The sequence below is a fragment of the Harpia harpyja genome, chromosome 3 (assembly GCF_026419915.1).
Source record: "Harpia harpyja isolate bHarHar1 chromosome 3, bHarHar1 primary haplotype, whole genome shotgun sequence".
Classification (NCBI taxonomy): Eukaryota; Metazoa; Chordata; class Aves; order Accipitriformes; family Accipitridae; genus Harpia; species Harpia harpyja.
In genome coordinates, this window is record NC_068942.1 from 26989391 (window position 1) to 27011983 (window position 22593).

Genomic DNA, 22593 nt, shown 5'->3' on the forward strand with positions numbered 1-22593 from the left:
CCATATTTTGTACTACTTGAAAATGATCATTTACCATCTCTTTGAGTTACAGCTGTAAATAATAAATAAAACAAACATGTGTCCCTTGCAATCACAATTAAGCTGTGTACATAAACGGTGCTTCTTAGTTTTTTTGGTTTTTTTAATTCCAGATACACAGATAAACAGGAGTAAACACAGTAAAGCGAGACTCCATGTTTCAAGTTTATACACAGTACAAGACAGTCTTACGTCCAGGAGTAAATCACCAGAGAAAAATAAAAGGTTAATCAGGACTCTGAAGTGTGTGAACATTTAAGAAAAGATTGAGACAAAGACAAAAGGAGTTTTGGGGCAGAAGAACAAAAAAGGCAAAAATGCATGAAGAATATACAAGAGGTAGGAATTTTGTCAGAAATAAAAATAGAGATGAGAGGAAACAAAGCTGATTGATAGCTAATAAGGAAAATGGTAAAGAAAATCTTCCAGTTTAATGCGGAAAGAAGTAAAAGAATGGGTAAAATTGTAGAGAAGGTAAGAAGGATGACAAAAGTTGGAATGAAAAATATGCCTAAATTATTTTGTGTAAACACAGGAATGATGCAACAGTTGCAAAATTATACAATACTTAAAACTAGAAGGAACAGAAAAAACAACCACTTCAGGGAAGAAATTGCAACAGGACAAAGCTCTGGTACCGAGCTCTCTTATTCTCTAGCCTGGGGAGGAAGTGCGTGGCTTACATGGCATGATGAAATTTTAGGTATTTTACATAGTTAACATAATTAAGATTTATTTAAAACACCCTAGAATAGACTATCTGCTTAGGTCTGAAGACTACATCAAAACTTCCAATACCATTTCTGCACTGTTTGACCAAACTACGCTGAGAAGACATCCAACTCTTTTCCCTGTATCTGGATTGTGCCTTTATCAAAAGATGACTGTTATATTTCTTCTATTTAAGAAGGATAATGCCTATTAAAATTTTAATTAATTAAAAAAAAAAAAAAAAAAGAATCAAAACCTACTCTTATTCCAACAGTGGCACAAACGTATTATGATAAAAACAGATAACCCTCAGCAGGATAACAGGAACAGCAACTTCGACAAAATAAATGCTAGTCCTTCAACAAAAAAATCCTTTGATTCCAAAATGTCTTATTTCTTTCATCTAGTATACCTCACAAAACAGAGATTCAGTTTATCACACTATCTGTTCTAATAGGATAGAGTTTTAGTCTATCTGGTATTATTACAAGTATTTAAAAAAACCAGCAAGACTAAAAGGAAAAAACGCCACATTTTTAAATGTCTTTATAGACTCTGACACAATTGTTAGCTCATTAGACAGCAAGTATGTGCATGCACATGTGTCTGTGTATAAAAATCTATGTCAATGCTATAAACCAATCATTAATGAAAAATATGTCATTGCCTGTATTTTATCAGGTTACAGGGAAAGTTGAAAAAAGGGTTAATAAAGAAATAAATCAACTAGAGTTTGTTTAAAAGGAAGGAAAAGGAATACTAAAGTAAAATTTAAATATTCTAATTAAATTACATATGTGTATATGTATGCAAGCCCATTTAAATCTGTTACCATCTTTACACACTTCATTTACAATTTAATATACTTTATACATATTTTAAATGGTCAAATATATAATAAACTTCAAGAAATTACCATTATCTTACATAATCATCTTTGATATTGTAATTAATTTTATGCAAAATATTATGAGATCCAAACAAACAGGAATAGCTAATGCACAAATAGACACAGAAAAATACAGAATACAGGAAGAAGAAATACTAGACGTGTAAATTCAAAATCATTTTCTTACAGCTGTCTTTAAACACGGCAGTTTGGACACAATACATACCAATCACCACAGATTACACATGCAGGAAATCTGCATTATACTCACACAGAAGCTACACTATCATTCCTGTTTAGGAATCTCTTCAGGACTTAATAAATGCTACATTTGCCTTGAGATATATTCAGTCCAAAAAGGAAAAATAATAAAAGCTTTTCTTTAAGAGGAAAAAAAAAAACCAAACAAAACTCGAGGTGACAGAAGAGTTTCAGTGACAAAACTGTATATTGAAAAACATTTTTAGAGAAGTATGTGGAGCAAGCAATTTAGCAGCATGCAGGAATTATATCCTGATTGAATATACTGGGATGTGTTCCAAACTAATCTAAAGTAAAGCAGGTCTGTGTAATAACTTATCTTAACAATCCACAGATGTTAGGCAACCAAACAAATGCTCTGATGAAGGATTACAGTTCTCTAATGTGGCTTCTGGACCTCCACATGATGCAGCAGTAAAATGAAGTGTTAGACAATTTTACTATGGCCTGTCACTTCAAAAATAGTTTCTGTTTACGCTTTTCTGGATGGTGAGCTCTGATGCAGTGCTACAGTAAGTCATTCAAGACATCCAGAGTCTGGTGTTTGTTGTTGGGTTTGTTTCTGGTTTATTGCATCCTTGCACAGGTCAATGCGTATCTGCACATGAAGCTATTAAAGAGAACCAGTAAAGGGGTGCTCCTCATTCAAAGGGTTCATATGCGTGGCTCTGGAAAAATGTGCATTTTCACAGCATAGCAAAGGGTTCTGGGCTTTACTACTACGTAACAAAAACAAAGTGGCACATACAGGACTCGGCAGAGGTGTGTCAACAGTTCCCATACAGATTCACGTGGAAACTTTACAGGTTGCGTGAAAACATGCTAGAAGGATCCCATGCTTGCCTTCATGGGGAATACGGGGTATTTCATTCACAGAAAAAATATTCCTCAAACTTACTCTTACAGGTACTGTTGAATGTGATCCACAATGAGTAGGAACAGTATTCCTGTACTAACACAACATGAAATTCCAACTTGAAAGAGCCCATAGTAAATAATATATACAACTATACACACAGAGAAAAAAATCATTTTCAGTTACAAAAATAAGAACACATCTTCATAATTACATATTTCAAAACTGCATTTTAGAATGCAGAAAAAAGGCTTTTTTCCCAGTTCAAATCTGGAGACTTCCAAACATGCACTGGGAAGCTGGAGTCACATTAGGGGGGACTCAAACTTTATACCAAATTTGTGTGACACATGCCAGGCAAAACTCAGACTGAGGTCAGAGCAAGTTCCCCAAATCCTTCACCCAAGCCCGGATTCTGAGGAGGCTCCACAAGGAGCACACTCCATGCTTCATGAGTTCAGAAATTGCAAACCCACAGTTACACTGACCCCCATGCAACCTGCTTCATCTCTGTACAGCAAATTAGGTAACGAGTGTGCTAATATAGCAGGCCACAAGCTATTCCTTACTAAACCTTCATGCTCTGTCAATTATTTCCCTTCTGAAGGGTGTATACACAACATCGTTCCAGTTTATTGCTTTTGTTAACATTCCTTTAGCCTCCACCTTCTACACACTTCTAGAAAATACTAATTATTTCAGAGAGATCTCATTAGGCAGACCATCTTCTCTGCCTCAGGCACCATTAACTTCAGCAGAGCTCTGCCACCATCCTACAAGTCATCTCTTGAAACTCAGAGGGAAGAAATGTTATCAATTTGCTCTTACAAAACTATTCATTCACAGAATTAAGTTAGACTGTGTATCACTTAATGATTCTGGGAAAACATAAAAACATGCAGCAAACCATGAAATTAGCATACAGCATTGCATTTATCTCTTTTTGGTATATCAAAATGAATTCTGTAATAAAACCCTAGCTAAAGTGTCATGGTGGCTTCACTCCATTAAAATATGAATAAATGAAGGTGAAAATCTACTTGAATCCTCACATTAGCCCAAAATCTAAATAAGTAAACAGCTCTACCTTTCTAATGAAAATGTGCTTGTGAATCCAAGCTTTCATTAAATATATTTTTCAAAATTGTACAGACAGCTGAGTTCATCCAATGGCTCCCAGTCACCAAAAGGGAAGGTCTTCTCCCCACCTCCCTTCTCTCTTGCTCTTCTTTCTCCGTGTCAGGGTTTGTCCTCTCCCTTCCTCGCTCCCACCTTCCCCATACTACGTACTCCCTCGTATCTTCTTCTGTGACTGTCAGGTCCTCCCAGGAGCCACTCGCATTTAAAAACATAGTAGAAATTTATCTGTATTTTTTAATTGGTTTCATTTTTTTGTCATATCTATTTTTCTCATGCAGGGGTATGATGAGTAGTGAAATCATGTGACCAGGAACAGAGGCAAATGGGGGGAAGAGGATGTTTTCTCTATGGCAGTGGCTCACCATCTCCTGTTAAACTACATCTTGAAATGACACCAATAGTAGTACATTAAAATCGCACAGAAACGTTTTTGAGCAATGAAGCCCAATGACATGAAACAACCTGTATCTATGCTAAGATCTCTGCTCTACTTCAAAGCAAGGTGGCTGCATACAAATTGCCTCCTGGAGGCGAGCCTCAGAGCACCCCAACTCCCAAACCACCAGGAAGAATTGATGAGAAGGTGCTAGTGGGCAGAAGACCAAGAGCGTGCCAAGCAGCCTTCTGTCAGTTTACTAGCACAGGTACTCTAACACCTAGCAATAGTCCCAGACTGGGTTTAATTTGTTAGTAAAGTAGCCGCCTAGAATTCTAGGTTCTGCTTTTTCTGAAGCATCTCGTCTAGCTTGAGGGTTCAAAGGGACAGTACAGTTCTTTACCGTTCTCTCCTCCAAGCAGGGAGAGGACCACTTTGCCCACGCTGATGCTCATCAGACATATGAGACTCAGCCATTTCAGGACTGGGATATTAAAGCCATTTTAGCACTCTCTGTTCTTCCATTCCTGTGCAGAGCAGATTTTCTTCATAACTTAGGTTGTCAGCTTGATATTTTTATCCCAGTTTGGCAAGAAAATGAGGTTTATGCTGACAGCTGATTGGTTTCTTCTCCCCCTTTCTCCCCACACCCTCCAATAATGTTTTAACCCCCTGGACAAATGCAGTAAAATTTTGCACAGGCATGGAAGTTTTCAAGGGATTACATCCTTAAAAGTTTCATAAAATAGGCAGTTCCATAAAAGCCCTATAAATATCTCATCAGTGCAATCTTTTATTGGCATCACAGCATCTACATAGCAGTTCAACCGCAAGACATGCTCATAGGGAACGAGGCCCCACTGCTCACAGAACTACATGTCACCTTCAAGTCTGCGGTGCCATTTACATGTTTGACTGAGAGCATCCAGGAGGGATGTTTAAAAGCCCGCCTTATCAGAATTTTCCACTTGCACTAGAAAGCCCACTTCATACTCTTTTCCTGCTCGCCTTTTATAGTTAACTGAGATGTTAGCTTTCCAAATCAGATCCTATGTGTACGAATAAGGATGAAGGACACTTAAATTTTTTCTGTCTACGCTATAGACTATAGGCATGGCAGGTATTTAAGCTTGCATCCAAAGAGAATCCACTCACTTTCAAGTAGACATAAGAAAATAAAATGAGATCCTCTGCCTAGTGAAAGGCTAGTGCCATTAGAGATAAGTCAGCATATCCCACCTGGCTGCCACGTGGCACTTAAGAGGGCACAAGCCTGCCACAGGAGCTACATCACAACTGCCAGCTGTATGTACATGTCTTACATACTGTAGGGCATCAAAAAAGGCATCAGATGCCTGCTTTTAGGCAACTGAACACACAGTTTACACATTGATCCTAATCTTATTCCTGGCCTAAGTTTCTAAACCCACAATTACAAACTGCCAATAGAAGGATGCAGAAAAGGTGCAGTGGAGCAATGATTCAAGGAGTTAACATCAAAAGGGTATTTTATGCCAGTTTTGTTGACACTGCTGCTAGCAACAGCGTTACTAGTTATTTTAAGAAAAAAATAAAAAACAACTGACTTTCTTCACACGCCCTGCTGCCAAAATCTCTCAGCTACAGCTGCCAATCTTTCAGAAAGCTCCCGACAACTTCCACAAAAATTAAACATTCTCTAGAATAATCCTGCAGCAAACTGAGTGTTGGAAGTGGTATATTCAGGCAACTATAAAGTTACCATATGAAATAATATCTCTAAAACAGCACACAGCCAGGTTTCAGTCACTATTGCAATGTACTTCTCTGAGAAAGCCTTCAGACTTCAAGGAAGAAACCAAAATTGCTAGTGGAGAAGTCAGGTTTTGTCTACAAATTCACACCAGCAAATTTACATACAGTATTTTGAAATATTCTCCCCCTGCAAGTTTGTTTTTTTCTAAATCTACTACACAAATCAATTGATTAATACACAGCACTAAAAACACACTACAAAAATTGTATTGTCACAGTTACAGTTGTGACCTTCTAAAGCAGGACTACAGCTTGGACAAACTCTGAAACCTTGCACCTGAACTTCCTTGCAGCTCTAGTTTTACGTCTACTTCTAACTAAAATGATCAAAATTTACAAACTTAGACTTTGGAGGGAGAAAGGAGGGGTTAAAAATCAATGAGAATTTATCCTGGCTGGTTAAAAAAATCAAAAGAGACTCAGGAAGTACTAATTGTTTGGGCTGATTTGCCCAGGCTTGAGAATTTCTTTTTTAGAAAGAAAGCAAACCCTCAAGAATAGTTTACAGAGCATCAGACAGTACAGGCTTTATTTATCCACAGGTCATCATGATGAGCCTTAGACCACTTTTTTTTGAAACTCAGCAATACCAAACATCCCAATGGCCCTATATTTAAGCCTACCCCATTTAAAATCCATTTTCCATATTGTTACGCTCACTCCTTCCTCTCTCATCTTGTCCACACTACCCAGTTTCACCCTCAGTATTTTTATTTCCTCGGCAGTGGAAGAATTCTAAGTCCCAGCAACAATCACAGCTTCAGAAAGCTCTGCTTTGGTCTCACTCTTTCCTCATAGATGAGTTTCTTTTTCAACTTCATTTCTCTTGCCTGAATTTCCTTCACTTTCTTAATTTATTTCTGATAATGTAGGAGTTGTGAATTGCCAGTCACATTTGCTGTAACATCGATCTCCATTTTTCATAGACCATTGAGCTACACTAGAAATCATTCTCTCATAGACAACTTTTGTACAGTCTTCTAACCTTCTTAAAAACAACAAAAAGTTTTGTCTAACTATTTGAACATTTGGCTGTCTTGATAAGCCACAGAAGCATCAACTGTACTCCTCTTAATCACTTCATGGTTTCCATAGTTACAGATATACATGGAACATAGAAATAGTTTTTTTAAATGACAGAAGTCTCACAAAATAAGGTAAATGGCATGAAACAGCTTACAGTCAGGACTCATATAAAATTTTAGTTGTCATTCAAAAAACAGAGAGAACTCACCAGAAGCTTTCCGCTCCATTTACCCACTAATATATTTACAAACTGTAGTAAAAATATACAAATGCAGTGCACGAGTGTGTACATAATCTCTGCAGGAGCTTGCACTACACTATTACTTACGTTTCTATACTATTCTTTTATAGAAATATTCTTTTATACAAACTGCGTCAAAACAAATGTAGTAGAAAGGCAAGAGAGATTTTTTTGTTTGGTATACAATGGAAAATAACTGATGACAAAAGAAATTGGAAACATGTAGCTGTAGAGAAGTTGTAAAGAAGGTTAGTCAAAACAGAAACACAGTTAAACTGCAGAATCAAATTCCTGAAGTAAAAAAAAAAAGCTCAAGGAAGGAAATGCAAGTGGGTCAACTGATGGAGGTCATAAGGGACTTGATGGGCATGAACTGAATTCCAATTTTGTATTCTCAAACACACACACACAAAAAAACCCCCTCAAAAATAGTGTTACAGACTCTCCATCCTCGGAGGCATTCAAAACCCAATGGGACATGGCCCTGGCAACCTTATCTACTTGGGCCTGCTCTGAGCAGGGATTCGGACTAGAGGATCTCTAGAGGCCCCTTCAAACCTCAACCACTCTGTGATTCTGTATGGAATAAAGCACTGAGAAATTTAAATATCTTGGCCCGATGGTTCTTCAACTACGTTAGGTATTACTATGCTTGTAATACTTTACTGCTAGGTCTGCCCCTTTTTTGTCTCACTATCCACATAGGTTTGTGCCCTAAAGCAAACAGTACATAAAATCTGAAAAGTTCTGAGTTGGAGAGGCACTTTACTCACACAAGGGACTATGGAAAGCCCACAGCATATTGATGTATTTTCTTCCAGGAGCACGCAACAGTCTATAAGCATAGACATTTCCCTCAGCTGAGAGCTTAAGATTACCTCCACCAAATGCTGGTGGAGCGACTGTGTGTTTGAAAGCTTCCAATATGAGTTACTGACAACCAAGTCTTATATTTATTAGATATATATCTATATATCTATGTATCTCCATCTCCAGAGATTTCAGAGATTAAGTCTCTCTATCCTGTGTTGTAGTAAGGTGTTAACAGCTGATGGTGTTCCCTCCAGGTTTGAAAGAGATTGTCTGCCTAAAACCTGTATTTGGTGTTCCCAACCTGTGAAATGCATGTCGCTGTTGTGTTACTCAGAGAAACATACTGGCCTTGACAGCGGCTAGGAGCATGGGGTTACCAGAAGATCTGTTCTGGACCCCTCTGTCTGCCAGGGACAATTCAGGGGCAAGAACAATGGACACAGAAGATGAGCAAAGCTTACAGAGACTGCTTGGATCCATAGGAAGACAGTGGAGCTGAAACTAACAGAGCGCTATGCAGACACGATGCAGAAATCCAGGGGCTGTGAGGAAGAAGAGGATCATTACTGGCTGTGTAAATAGGGATAGAAGGCAACAGAGGACAGCTGGCAGTTCAGGAGTATTCCCAGTGGGAATGAGCTGAATATACAGTAGTGACAATCATGTTAGGACAAAGATTTTTATGGATGACATAACTACCTGCCCAGGGAACGTAAGGGAGTGTGTGCAGCATGTTTGGATCTGTCAGTTCAAACAAATGCCCAAAAAACACTCTAGTTGAGAGGAGAGAAAGAGTATTTTTGACATATTGCAGGATAATCTCATTGCAGTGATCTCTGCTGTGCAGCTTGACAGAGGCCTCCTCTGACCACTTTGATTAGCTTTCCACTCACAGGGAATCGCGCTGGGTGACTATCAGCTCTGCTTACCCAGAATTGCCCTCTGTTCCCCACCAACTCCTATGCTGGGAGGTTCTGGCTGCTGAGTTTTGCTTGGAGCTCCCACAACCCCAAGTCCACACAAAGCCTAGAATAATGCTGTCAGAGCCTTACAACCAGGCTGTGGAATGAAGCATCTAATTTGCAAGTGACTGAGTGAGGGAGAGTGTGGCACCAAAGGTGTGCTTCCTCCCACGCCTGGGCAGCCCTACACGCAGCCCGAGCTCACCACCACTGCCAGGAATGGCCAGGATGGCAGGGATGCCCTTGCCACTGTCCTTCTGAGGCTGAGAGCAAAGATGTGAAACGGTCTCCAACTGATCTGTTACAGATACTTTTTTATGTCACATACAGATACAATACTAAACAGAATCTGGATAAGCCTGGAAATGTAAGTTTAAATAAATGAAATCATGACAAACTTCTACCAGTTTGGTCCTTCATGTTTTAACTTTTCTTAAGCACTCAAGAGCAAACATTCTCAGTGAAAGAGTAAAATTCATATTATATGATTGCACATTATTTTCATATTTAGTTTTCAGAATTAAAAAAAAAAAAAAAAATCACCGTAGTGGAAATATAGCTAGACAGAACTTTTCATGCTATGGGGATGTTAAGTATCATATGGTACCTACTTATAAATGAGTATTTTGCAACAGTTAGTACTGCCCAGTAAGGGTTTTGACAAAGCACCAAGTAGGATTATGCCCTATACATGTTATACACATTCGTGATTCACAATCTACCCCAGACTCACCCTTAGGCTTGTAGCTTTCTTCACACAATTAGAAACACTTAAGCTTGGTGGGTTTTTGTTATGCACATAAATGCATGGAATGCTTATAATTACAGAAGGCACATTCTCCCCACTTTGATATCATCACTGCAACTTCTTAAATGTTTATAACAGCTATTTTTAAAACAAACATACACTTTCTTTGTACAACATTCTGCCTTACACAGATCAGCAACCTGATGACCTCTTCTGAAAAAGCTACCAGACTATCCTGAGAAACCACAACATACCATACGAGTTGGCTCAACATCTTATTTGCAGTTACTCCCTTACCGAAAGGATGACAAAGTTTTTTGGCTTTTTGGTTCTTTTACATTTCATCTTTGTTGATCCTACCTTCTGAGATGTCCATGGTCCTTTCTCTTAATTCTCCCACCTCTCGCTCCAGGTGCAGAGTCTGAGGCTAAGTTGGTTAAGTCTGTGCTATCTGTGCTATCAAGCTCGAGCACAAAGGAATCTCAGTAAATCTGGGATGGAAGATTTGAGGAAGGGGAAGAGAGAATATCAGTGTTCTACAGCAAATTTGAGTGGATATCTAAGATTTTAAAAAGAAAAAGAAAAACAAAAACAAACCAAAACTGGGGAAAACAATGTATTTTTGGTAAGGAAAAGTGTAGATTTTTAGGAGAGTAAAGACTACAGGGTGACTGAGAAAGGGATAAACAACTGTGAGTTTGAATATGGAAGACTTAAAAGATAAGGAAAAGGAAAACAGGGCAGGAAAATGCAGTAGGAGTTTCGCACCAGCGTAAGAATATTATAATTTTTTTAACTGATCTAAACAGCACACTGTTGACAGCCAATTCACAGACCATCCCCTGTATCAATTTCAGAAGTTTACTGTCCTGAATTTACAATACTACTGGCAGACCACACAGGGAAAGAGGAGAGTTTCAATAAGGTAAGATGATGTAAAGCAGTGCAGAACATTAAAGTTGGGAAATTCAAACAGTAATGATATTTTATTATCTGATGAAGCTACTGTTACAAAAACAGGTTGAAAAATTGAGATCAGAACTTTGCTAGGTGATGAGACAATCATTCTGATCTCCTGCACTTACCTGTATATTCACAGATATCTAATGAGGCTTTGTATTTCCTAAACAAATAAAAGGCATATAGCGCAGTGATGACTTAAGGGTATGGGGGGAAGAGGCAACAGTTAAGGATATCCTGCCTCTTTATTATCAGAAATAGAGGGATGCGTACTCCGTGGTGGCAGAGATATAAAGACCATGAGGCCTCAGTCCACAGTTATACATCGGTGAAGACTTTTTGTGCACACATGTACCGTCTGTTCAACGAAGCAAGCAATCTTTTTAGCCAGGTAACTGATTTTTATGTCGCAGGTTTCTGTGTGTATCAGGAGCTGGAAGAAATTTAATGGCCAGCTAGATCCCTCTTAAATGCTAGCTCCCTGGGCACCTGCACTTATGTAGAGGAAAGAGAACCATGTCAGCAACTGAAAGAACTTCCTTACTCCCTGCTTGGTAGAAGGTAGCCTTCCCATAGCAACAGCTTCCAGAGCTCGTGGGGTCCATCTACTGTTGCCTAAACTTGGGTCACCTTTCCTGCTCACAGATGTTACTTGCATTTAATCTTCAGTATTCAGCCATATTTGAGGTAGCTGAATGCTAAACACAACCCCAGGGTTTGCAGGAAGCAGGCACATTTCTGATCACGTGGTACATCTGGAAAAAAATAACTTTCAGATACATCAGCCTTTTGCTGGGTCCAAAAAGCCCATCTTTTGAACTGAAAAGATCATTTTGACCAACCCATCTGATAATCTTTCTGTGCACAGTACCATCCCTCTTGGTTTTCATTTGATCCCTGCGTGTTCTCATGAATCCATCGCTGAACTTTTTTTTTTTTTTTTTTTTTTTAATTCAGATTACATAATATAGCCACCAGAATCAGCCCAGCCAAACAAATCAACTGTGGTTATTTAAATCCAAAACACACATAATAGACAAATCAGACAATTCCACCCTCACCCATAGCCATGGAAAGTTTTTCTAGAAGATTTCATTTCAGTAATATCTGTTGTTGCTAGAATGTGAGTTTAATCATTCATTTGTATTTCTCTCTAGTTTATAATTAATTTTAACTCTATACTGAAATCGGGTCAGTAGACTATATATTAATAAGGTTAGCACTGTTTTACTCTGGTTGTCTCTGTAAGTTTCAGATGATTATACTAAAACCAGCGGTTTATCCCAGCTTAAATACGACTGGTTTACTGGAGGTCAGACTCTTCTGGCCCTGTCGTCTTTAATAACTTTCTCTTAACCACTTCAGCTCTTTATTGTCTCTAGACAAAAGAATACAGTGTAAGAGGGAAGACTTGTGGGATGAGGTGGCCAAGAACTAAAAATGTCCAAGAGGACATGGACAAACAGGTAGAAAGGTTCAAAGTAGGGTGAAGAGAAAAGTTAAAGAGGCAATAACAAGTGGAGGAGAAAATTTCAGAGAGAGGCAATAGGGAGAAAGTAGAACAAATATCAGGAATTAAGAGGAAACAATCGTGCTGGAAAAGCAACAAAATTGGGTTGTCTTGTTGTCATATATCAAAGGTTATCACATCTGGAGCAGAGATGATGCATGGACAAATAAAACTTACTTCAGAGGAAACTCTACTTCCTTTCCTGAGTTTGGGGTTTTTCTTTTTACCTTCGGGTTTGGGATTTTTTCTTCAGAAAAGAAAGAAGGCATTTGGGGATTCAGGGTTATCTTTCTCTTTTAAGAAAAATGCTTTTTGGCAAGCTTTATGTCTCTTCAGACAAAATCAGCATAAGACATTAACAAGCCTACACACACACGCACACGCACTACGACAAACCACCTAACAAATGAGCTTACTAGGACTCTTAGCACACAGCAGAAAACAGCGGCAGATTGAATGTGAGACACTAAAGCTCTAAATGGAAACAAAGCATGTCCAGCAGCTTTTGCACTAATCATGTGGCATTGCAATCTTTTATTTGCAAATCCTTCCCTTTTTTTTTTTTTTTTCTGTCCTGCCTATTTTAAGGAAACAAGAACTATTCTGAAGTTTAACGTTCAACCACTAGAAGAAACTTTTATTTTTCCCCTGAGCACCAGTGGTAAGAGTAGTGTTAGCCTTATAAGCATTTGCTGCTTGCAGAATATGACAGAACTGAAAGGCTTAAGATCCACACTGTCATGCTCTGCGTAAGTCAGACTATAGTACCAAGTTTTTTGTATGATTTTGATGGCTGTCCTTCAAATTAAACCAAAGCAGAAGTGACTCTTCAGTTTCTAAATCTACATGTTTACTTAACCTCCATAAGAAATATTACTATATAGAGAGATTTAAGCATTTTGTTTCAAAGAGTTGCTGAGACTATGCCATGCCACTTGGTGTGCAAGTACAAGGAACTTTCTTTTTGAAACATTTACAGTATTTGCTATACTTAGTCAGCCCAAAGAGTTTACAAGACAGAAGCCTAAAAGTTGCTGTATACTACATTGATCCTGAACACTGCTCCCTTTCCTTGCTGTTTGAAGCACAGGAATCATAATTTCTTTGCACTCGTTTAATACAATACTGTGTGACACTTAAATTGGAAAAAGAAATTACTGGGGAGCTAAAGGTAGCCATCCAGAAAGCTATCTGTAGTAGTGAGATGGGTGCTGGTGACTTCTGTCAGGTGTCTGGAGATAGGACAAGAGCAAATGGCCTCAAGTTGCGGCAGGGGAGGTTTTAGATTGGATACTAGGAAAAATTTCTTCACCGAAAGGGTTGTCAGGCATTGGAACAGGCTGCCCAGGGAAGTGGTTGAGTCACCATCCCTGGAGGTATTCAAAAAGCACATAGACGAGGCACATCAGGACATGGTTTAGTGGGCATGGTTGATGGTTGGAGTCAATGATCTTAAAGGTCTTTTCCAACCTAAACAATTCTATGATTCTATCGGACATGAAGGAAAAAAGATTAAGAGAGTACATACCTTTCAGCTATTCAGTAAGATAAACTGCTAAGAAATAGTAATTACGGTTAAAATATATGCTGGGCAGTTTGTATACTTGACAGAAAAATAAAACCAAGAATAGCAGCAAGGAGGAAAAGGTGATTTCTCAGCCCATAAACACTGTAGTAGCTACATTTATAACATAGATATGGCCAAAAAATAGAGTTCTTAGTTGCCTATGAACAGCTCTAAAATAAAACACTAAAATGCAGATTGCTATCAAACAAATTGAAGGTCTTAACCAAGTGAAATGGCAGACAGCACAGTACATGAGACAAGTTTTGAGAAAACAGCCAGCTTACAGGCAGCATAAGGTGTTGTACATCAGGAAGCTCTTCTTGCCATAATTTAGCACTTCCAAAAGAGTGGCTTTTAAAAGCAAATGTTAAAGCAGTTAAACCCCAAATCTGATCCTTCTGGGGCTAAAATAGAAAGACAGTCACTTTATGTTGGTGGTAGTTTAGAATTAGCTCTGTGATCATCATTAAACTCATTTTCATCCACTTGGTGTATGCAAAGTTGCTTTTGTATGATTCTCATTTATTACACAAGGTATAATGTAACAGTGGGATGCTAAGTGCAGAATTATTATCTATTAAATTGTTATTTAATTATAAATTATCTTATAATGCAAATAAGGCCTGTAAGCAACACTGTCCCAAAACTCGCCATGATATAGTTTCAAAATTTGCAGGTAATCAGAATAATAATCAAAAGTTGAGAACAAAATGAAAAATGAAAGCAACCTAATAAGGATGTTGACAACCTGCGTGCCACTGACTGTATAAAGGATCTTCTACCTTTAAAAAAGGAGGGAAAATAAAAAAAGGAAAACCTTCCAAAGTAAAGTTTCAAAAATCTACATACTTTACACTGAAAACAAGCTATTGTTTCATGCATCAAATCAAAGGATTGAATTCAGTCAGTTCACTGAAGAAAGCAGTAACTACAGATATTTATGCTCAAAGAAAAGAAAGTAATTAAGCAGAACATGGGGAGCTGATCCCACGGCAGTTGGAGCGCCGAAAAGAAGTGGCTAAGAAAGAAAGAGAAAATAGTATGAGGGCTGAAAAGGACAGAGCGTACAGGCCAGCGTCCCTCAGGCTGCAGCAGCACCGCCAGGGAGATGGCTGAAGCTGTGGGGGGAGCGGGTGCCCAGGCGCTGGCGGTGAGGGGCCGCAGAGATGGCCTCTGTGAGGAGGGTCCGTGCCGGACACAGCCGGTTCCAGCCGGCTCCAACCCGCCCACCGCCGGGCACGGCTCAGCCCCACAGCTAACGGGGGGAAAACCTGGGTGAGAAAGGGCAGAAACGGGACGCGGGCGGTCAGGAGTGAGGTAAAAAGTGTGAGAAACAGCCCTGCGAGCACCCAGGAGGAGGAGGAGGAGGGTGAGGAGGAGCTCCAGGCACCTCAGCAGAGGTTCCCCAGCAGCCGGTGGAGAAGACTGGGCTGGAGCCGGTTTTCCTGACGGGAACTGCGGCCCCTGGAGAACCCACATGGGAGCAGGGCTTTTTTTCCTGAAGGATGGCAGCCCACGGAGGACCCCACGCTGGAGCAGGGGAACAGCGTGAGGAAGGAAGGAGCGGCAGAGAGGAGCTGTTACGGACTGACCTCGACCGCCATTCCCCGTCCTCCTGCGCCGCTCAGCGGGACGAGGCGGAGGAGTCGGGAATGGAGGAGTGAAGTTGAGACTGGGAAGAAGGGGGAGGTGGTTTAGGTTTTGTCTTTGCTTCTCACCATCCAACTCTATTTTAGTTGGCAATAAATTAATCTTCCCCAAGTTGAGTCTGTTTTGCCTGCAATGGTAACTGGTGACCAACTCCCTGTTTTTATGTCGACCCATGAGCTTTTCCACCTTATTTTCTCCCCCTGCCCTGTTGAGGAATCTAGCAGCCAGCCAAGGGCAACCCACCACAGAAGCTTCTCTAACAAGACCTTCAAAACGAAGAAATGCAGCTGACTGGCGTAAACCTTGTCTCTGTGAAACAAACTGCATAACAGTTTTACAAATGACTCGAAGCCCATCTACGGTCTTTGGAGTCTTAACAGTGTCTCCCCATAGTCTTCAATGGGAGGAAAAAAGAAAAAATTATCTGGATGCATTTCAGATGCAGCTTGGATGGATTTAACAGCCTCCTTAATCAAACTTAACTCAGTCATGAACTTCCATATCAAAGGACTTATGAAACAAGTTACTTTTCATGTAATTACTGTCTCTGAAGTATTTATTTCTATTTATCACTGGGTCTCGCTAACAGAGCCCCAGATCTGTCAAGCTTTCGGTTCTCCTCCCAATGGATAACTTGGGAATTTAGGCAGGGAGTCGGGAGAGAACTGTACCTAACAGTTTGCAACAGATGTTGGGATTCCACAAAGTTCTTCCTACAGTAACTTTTGATAGTGTATATCTCTGGCATTACAGAAAGAGCACAGTTTCTGAGAAACACATAATATATTAGCTAAGACTGCCTGAATCTTCTGTAGCTTGAAGCATTGGGCTTGCTCCTTAGTTTTGACTGGGGAGGAAACAGCCTGCATGGCTTACAGCACCTCTCTTTTATATCCCAAATCTGTCAGTCGGCTTCTTTTTACAAAAACAAGCAGTTTCTCCTAAATCAGTCAGACCACCCTGGGTTTTCTCCAGTCACCATCTTAGCCTCAAGAAGGCTAAAACAGTGTAGTCTAGATTAAGCTAGTTAAGTAAACTCTTCCCTTCGCTGACTACTGATCTTTATGAAGCTGAATACTCATAGTCAGCTGAACTATGCCATTCTCATTACCTGAAGATTGTGCGTAACAAATTTTCAACAAGAGGTATTAAGTATCTAATTGCATGGCCATACAGTTAAAAAAAGATTTTGGTCTTCACAGGTCTATGAATTATACTCAAGAAATGGAAAAAGAATTTTATAACACTAATAATTTATATACTAAATAAAATATTGAAAATTGAACTGTGGGTTAGTACAATTTTCAGTAACATACAACATTTTCTTGTCAGTGTTTGTCTTTAACGTGGGAGAAAAACCAAACTGAACTCTCTATAGCAGAATATATTCACAGCTTTCCACACATCACAGACTGCATGAGACCATAGATACCCTCTTTGAAGAGGGTCACTCTATGTAGGAGACGAAAGGCTAAAAAAAAAAATATCTGCTGCTGTATGAATTGTCAGGTTGCCTGTAGGGGAAAGAAGGCGTAGGTTTGCACAGAAGATTCAGACCAAGCGTGTAGGGTTTCATTTGAGATAAGACTAAATATAGGTTTCTAAATGTGTCTACAGGCCATCACTGCTGTCTGATTTCCTACTGTAACTAATGAAAATCTATAGTAGGATTCAACTGCCTCAACACTGGCATTCAGTTCTACCTGCAATGCCCTAACACTTCCAAAATACAAGTGTGGAGCTGTTAGGTATGACATGGGAATTACCCGAGAGCCGCCCTCACCTGGGGTAGCTGCTGGAAGCTACGGTAAAACTCTGCAGTACCTGATATGACACTAGATGACTAGGGGCTCTACTTCCCTAAACAGGCACTACAGCTGAGAAAGATTCAGAGCAGATTTAGTTTAGTTCAGAGCAAGCTGAATCGCTCTGAGCCACACTGATCCCCTCCAGTAACTACAATGAAACACAGCTCACATCTAATGTAGGGGTTCTCATCTGGAACTGATTCCCACTCAGTCTGACAGGTAAATGTATTGACTTCATCTCTCTTGGACACCTCACCAGCCTCCTCTTTAATAGTTTATAGAAGTGACCAAGAGGGCAGCTCCTCTAATGTGAACAATCGGCTCTACTAAACACTCACTTGCTGGTTGATCAGGAAAACATATACTTAGGTGTATAGAGCAAAGGGGTAAAACCTGCAACATAAGATATTCACAGAAATGCAAGAGTAAGGTTATATCTATGCTGAAAGCATAGGGGTAAAAACCAGAATAATATAGGAAGAGCGAATGGATGAAACCTTCCTGCATTTAATTCCCGACTTCACCTTGTTGCTTTTCCTGCTGCATTGCAGTTACATGGGCAAGAAGTTGTCTCTGTGGTCACTTCAATCCACCACAAAGACAGTCAGATCAGTCCCTGAAATAGGCTAGGAAAGCAGGTTTCTCTACAGCTAAAAGGACTGATCCAAATAATCCTAAAGGGTAAAGCTGTCTGGCCGACAAAAGTCTTGAGAGCAGTTTGCTGGATGGACTTTCAATTGCCCTCTCCCCACTTGTAGAAGCTATCTGGCCAGAGAAAAAAAGTTAGAGAGAAAAATTAACTTTCCCGATGCATGCATAGGTAAGTAATAGAATACATGAGTTTTGATCACTTACCACACATTGCAGAGATGCAAATTGCACCATCATTAATAACATCCCAGCAAGATACAAAAATTTCCTCCAGTCATGACAACACAACCATCATGTGCATGCTCATCTATTTATAGAGTCCCAGCAACATCTGCTCATCTCTATGATTAATCTGTATTTCTCAGTAATACTCAACTTTTTACAATGTAATATCCCCAATCATTTTCACAAAACTCACCAATACAAAGGTTTTGCTACAGGAGTCTGCTTTTTTACGGGCAAGTTAATCACAAATCTAATAGATCATTGAAAAAATAACATTTAATTCCAAATTTTCTGTAAACCTGTTGCATGTAAGTTAGTTGACGGGTGTTTTAGATGGAATACTGAAATTGCACAGTACATGATTAAACTTCAGCCTAAATAATTCGCAGCTCTTTGGAAAGCTCAATCTGGATTTAAAAAATTATTAGGTTTTATCTGCTCCTCAAGGAAATACAGATTACATTTTGCGTAGATTTTCACTTAATCTCTTACCAGTCATTAAGCAACCAGTAACAGATATTTTATACCATTTTATAATCACAGTTTTGGGGAGGGGTTTAATTTATCTCCATAGGAAGGCTGAGTTGCAAATGGGTCTCTATACTAATAGAATCCAAAAAAACCCCACAAAATATTACAGAAACTTTGTCTATAGATTTGATTGATTGACACACACTGTTCTATCCCCAAATTCACATAAAATCATGTACCTCAGGTATATCTATGGCAAACTATCCTAAACCCTCACTAATTGCAGCACTGGAGATATATAGATGGAAGTATCCATCTGTTAAGTAAAATCACAAAATGCTCCAGAATGCAAAAGATATAAAAAGATATAAAAACATAGATGGAAGTATCTTTTATCTAGGACATTGCATTGCTAAAAATACACTGAATTTTAATCCTGGATGAGGATTAAGGTTATTTATAATAAAAAGAGAAATAGAGAGCGAGAAAGAGCAGAGATTACATCTAGTCCTCATAATTACTTTGTTCTCTGGAAATTTTTTCTGCTACTTGTCCGTTTCTCATAACGCTTAATAGGTCACAAATCTTATCAAATCTCTCTTTGCAACAAGATATCTTTTTAGCTAAAATCTCTCTGGTTCTGGGGTGACAAAATAGCCCCAGAATTCAGTTTGCTAAATTTAGTTCTATTTAGCATATCCACATTATGTTGTAACTACTAAAAACAAAGAATTGTGCCTCAGCAGTGTACATAATTATGGAAATTTTAAATTAATATTAGAAGTCATATTTAGTCCAAAACCCCACATATCACGTTAAAAACCCCATCACACAAAAAGTATCTTACATGAATGAGGGCCACAATGATTCAAGCTGAAAGCTACAAATTCCAGGAAGAAATAAATTGATCAAGAGAAGAATTTGCTGGGGCTAAGGGGCACACTCTGGGCTGTGGAATCAGCCTGTGTTTAAATGAGAGCGCTCTCACATGCCCGGGAGTCGGCAGCATACTGGTTTTGTTGTGACCAGAAGGAAGAGAGGTAGCCGCAGGCTGAACAAGGAGATTCAGTGAGTTCAGTTGCCAAAACCTAAAGTGTTTTAGAGAAGGATGGAGCACGATTAGAAGAAATCTTCCACTTTACTGGATCCTTTTACAGGAGACCTGTTCAAAGATACCGCAGCTGGGGACCGTTTGAACTAAGGGACAGGCTAGAGTTTCTTACAGCAATAAAACCCAAGTATATCCAGGAAACAGACCACTGCTGGAAAAACTGAAGGTGCATTGCTCAGATAAAAAACACTTCCATTGGGCGCTGCCGCAGGACAAATACCTCTGAGCTCTTTGTTTGAACATCAGCAGTCAGCTCTGCTGGTGTACCGTATCCCCTCAGGCATCCCACTAACACGCTCCTTCAAGCCTCCTGAGCCTAAAGACAGGCTTACGCATTTCCCCAGAGCTCTCCTGCACATTTGCTATTCAGTCCTCGATTAAAAAAAAAAAGGACAAAAACTATCTCCAGTCTCTACAGCTAAGCTTTCATTAGAATATCAACTAGAAGAGATATCAAAGTTCATAGCTTCTGGGTGAATTAGATGAAAGTTTAGATGGTTTGAAATGTTTGCCTGCTCAGTATGTCTCTGTAAATAATAATAATCTGACACAACACAAGTATACACGTTACATATTTGTCAACAGTAATAATGGCACTTTTACTTGATTTCTATTTTCAAAGCATTGCACAACACGAATTCATTTCCAGTGATCAGACTCACTGTACAGACGCACATTGGAAATGGGTTATATCCAGACTCACCCCACCCTCACGCAGGTAGAGCACACTGGCTTCCACATCGTCCTCCACCTGACATTGCAGACCATTAATTTCAAAGAGCTGTAAATCTATCTAATGAAATGAATTTATTCCCCAACACGTTGATACAATAAATATGTGCAAGCCAAATTTCAGAAAAGCTAGACATGGACAAATTAAAATTACCTATACCAGTCACAGTCTCTGGATTAGCCACCTCTTTATTCGAAACTTCTGGTTTTTATACTCCAAGATTACTTCTTTACAGACTGAAAAAAGATTATATGCAGCACAACTGAGACAGCTAGATGTTATACGGAAACATATTCTAAAATTTTCAATTTTAATGCTAATACTATGAAGATACTTTTTCTACATCTTTTTTATTAACATAGCATATTTGCTCATTAATTCTGTATTCCATAGCAGAAAAAAAAGCATAGTATGTTTATTAGATATGGTATATAGTGGCTTAGAAATCTCTCATGCTGCCAGCCATTTCTGCACTGCTGACAACACATTATTCCGTTACAGAAATGAAGGTAACAGAAACACAGTAAATACACAACACCTTGCAAAGAAAATTGTCGGCTTAATTTGGAATACAATAGGGCAAACTGAATTCAGAAATAATAACTGCAAATTTGATACGGCAATGAAAACGCCAGCAGTTTTGGATTTTAAGATACCATAAAGGTAATAGTCTGTTAATAGTAGTGAGATTGGATTTGCCTTGTTATCAACAGGCAACAATAAATTCAAAGCAATTCCTACAATGAATTAAAGGACTTGAAAAAGTAGCACAATGGGGAAAATTAAGACAATTAAATGTGCATAACATACTGAAAGGATGCAAGAACAGTTCCAAATAAGTATAGTGACCTCTCAGCTAAAACTGCAGCTTGCTATATACAGGCTTTGCATGGGTTTAAGGCTGAGTTTGTTTTCTCTTGATAGTAACATTGCTGGAAACGTGCTGAAGTGAATGAAGAACTAGAAGAGCCAGAAACAGATTCCTGGGGTGACTATGCTTTGAAAACGATCACCTAGATCACCTAGACCCATCTACACAGACATCCTACCAGTAGCTAACCAACCCTACTCCCAAAAACATCTGGAAGAGATATAAGCCTGAAATATTTACTGTATAAACCTTAAATATTTATTATAAGCCTTAGTATTTACTGAGAGTGTTAATAATGAGTCAGCAATAATAACTTGTTTCTAAAAGGTTCCTGTTACAGGAGCAATCCCTCATTAAAGAAGAAATGCTCCATTTAAAATTAGGGTTTTAATTGTATGTATCACTATTATTACAGCTATCTACAGACCTTTTTGATGGCACAATTGCAAGCAAAAGGGTGATCAAATACTATTACTGTATTTCCAATCTATCATAATTAATAAGTATAAGCAATAAGATGTAGAAAGAAAATTTTATTTCATGCATATGAACACATCATTTTAGCAATTTTTTTAATTGGCTGATTCTTTTCTCCTAATTTGATAAAATTATATACATATTTTGACTAATCAAGAATTATCAGAATTGCATCTAATTCAAACTGTTCACGTTGTTTCCTTTTACCTTACACCAGATATGCATACATTATCATACTAAAACTATAAGGTCATACTTGTTCATTTTCAAAACTGCAGTGCACTGAATAGACAAGGATCAGAATCTACTATGAAGTAACAGTTTATAGGATCGTGTTGATTATATTAAGGTATATGAACACATCAAACAGCAAACAGGCTCTTCTCATGACTTCTTACTATTGTGTTGCACTGCTAATGTTTTTTTTTTCTTTATTATCCTCTTTCTTCTTAAAGTGCAATGTATACAAGACATATCAGATTTCAATTGTTAGAACTTATTTCCTTTCGTCTTCTTTTCAGTATGTATTTACAGTTGAAACTAATTACCTAAAAATATTTTCCTTTACACAAGACACTTATCCCACTTCTTTACTTAGAGATTCAGGGCATAGATGAACACTTTTTTGACAGAAAAGTGAACAAATATATTTCTATATTGTTGCATTTTCTGAAGCCAGAATTATTTCTCAAATCCCCAATAT

The 22593-nt window shown here is 38.7% G+C and overlaps 1 protein-coding gene across 46 annotated transcripts in view; it reads right to left on the reverse strand.

The window, feature by feature from the left end:
* RIMS1 (regulating synaptic membrane exocytosis 1) overlaps positions 1-22593 on the reverse strand; it is a 341727-nt gene that overhangs the window by 187939 nt on the left and 131195 nt on the right. The window contains exon 1 of one of the 46 annotated variants that reach the window (XM_052781746.1): positions 10217-11227. The exons of 42 other annotated variants lie outside the window; for them this stretch is intronic. The gene's annotated coding sequence lies outside the window, so the exon portion shown is untranslated. Of the gene's footprint in view, positions 1-1910; positions 2172-2798; positions 2848-10216; positions 11228-22593 lie in introns of those variants that run through there. 3 more of the 46 variants (XM_052781748.1, XM_052781749.1, XM_052781745.1) reach the window with 3 other exon arrangements.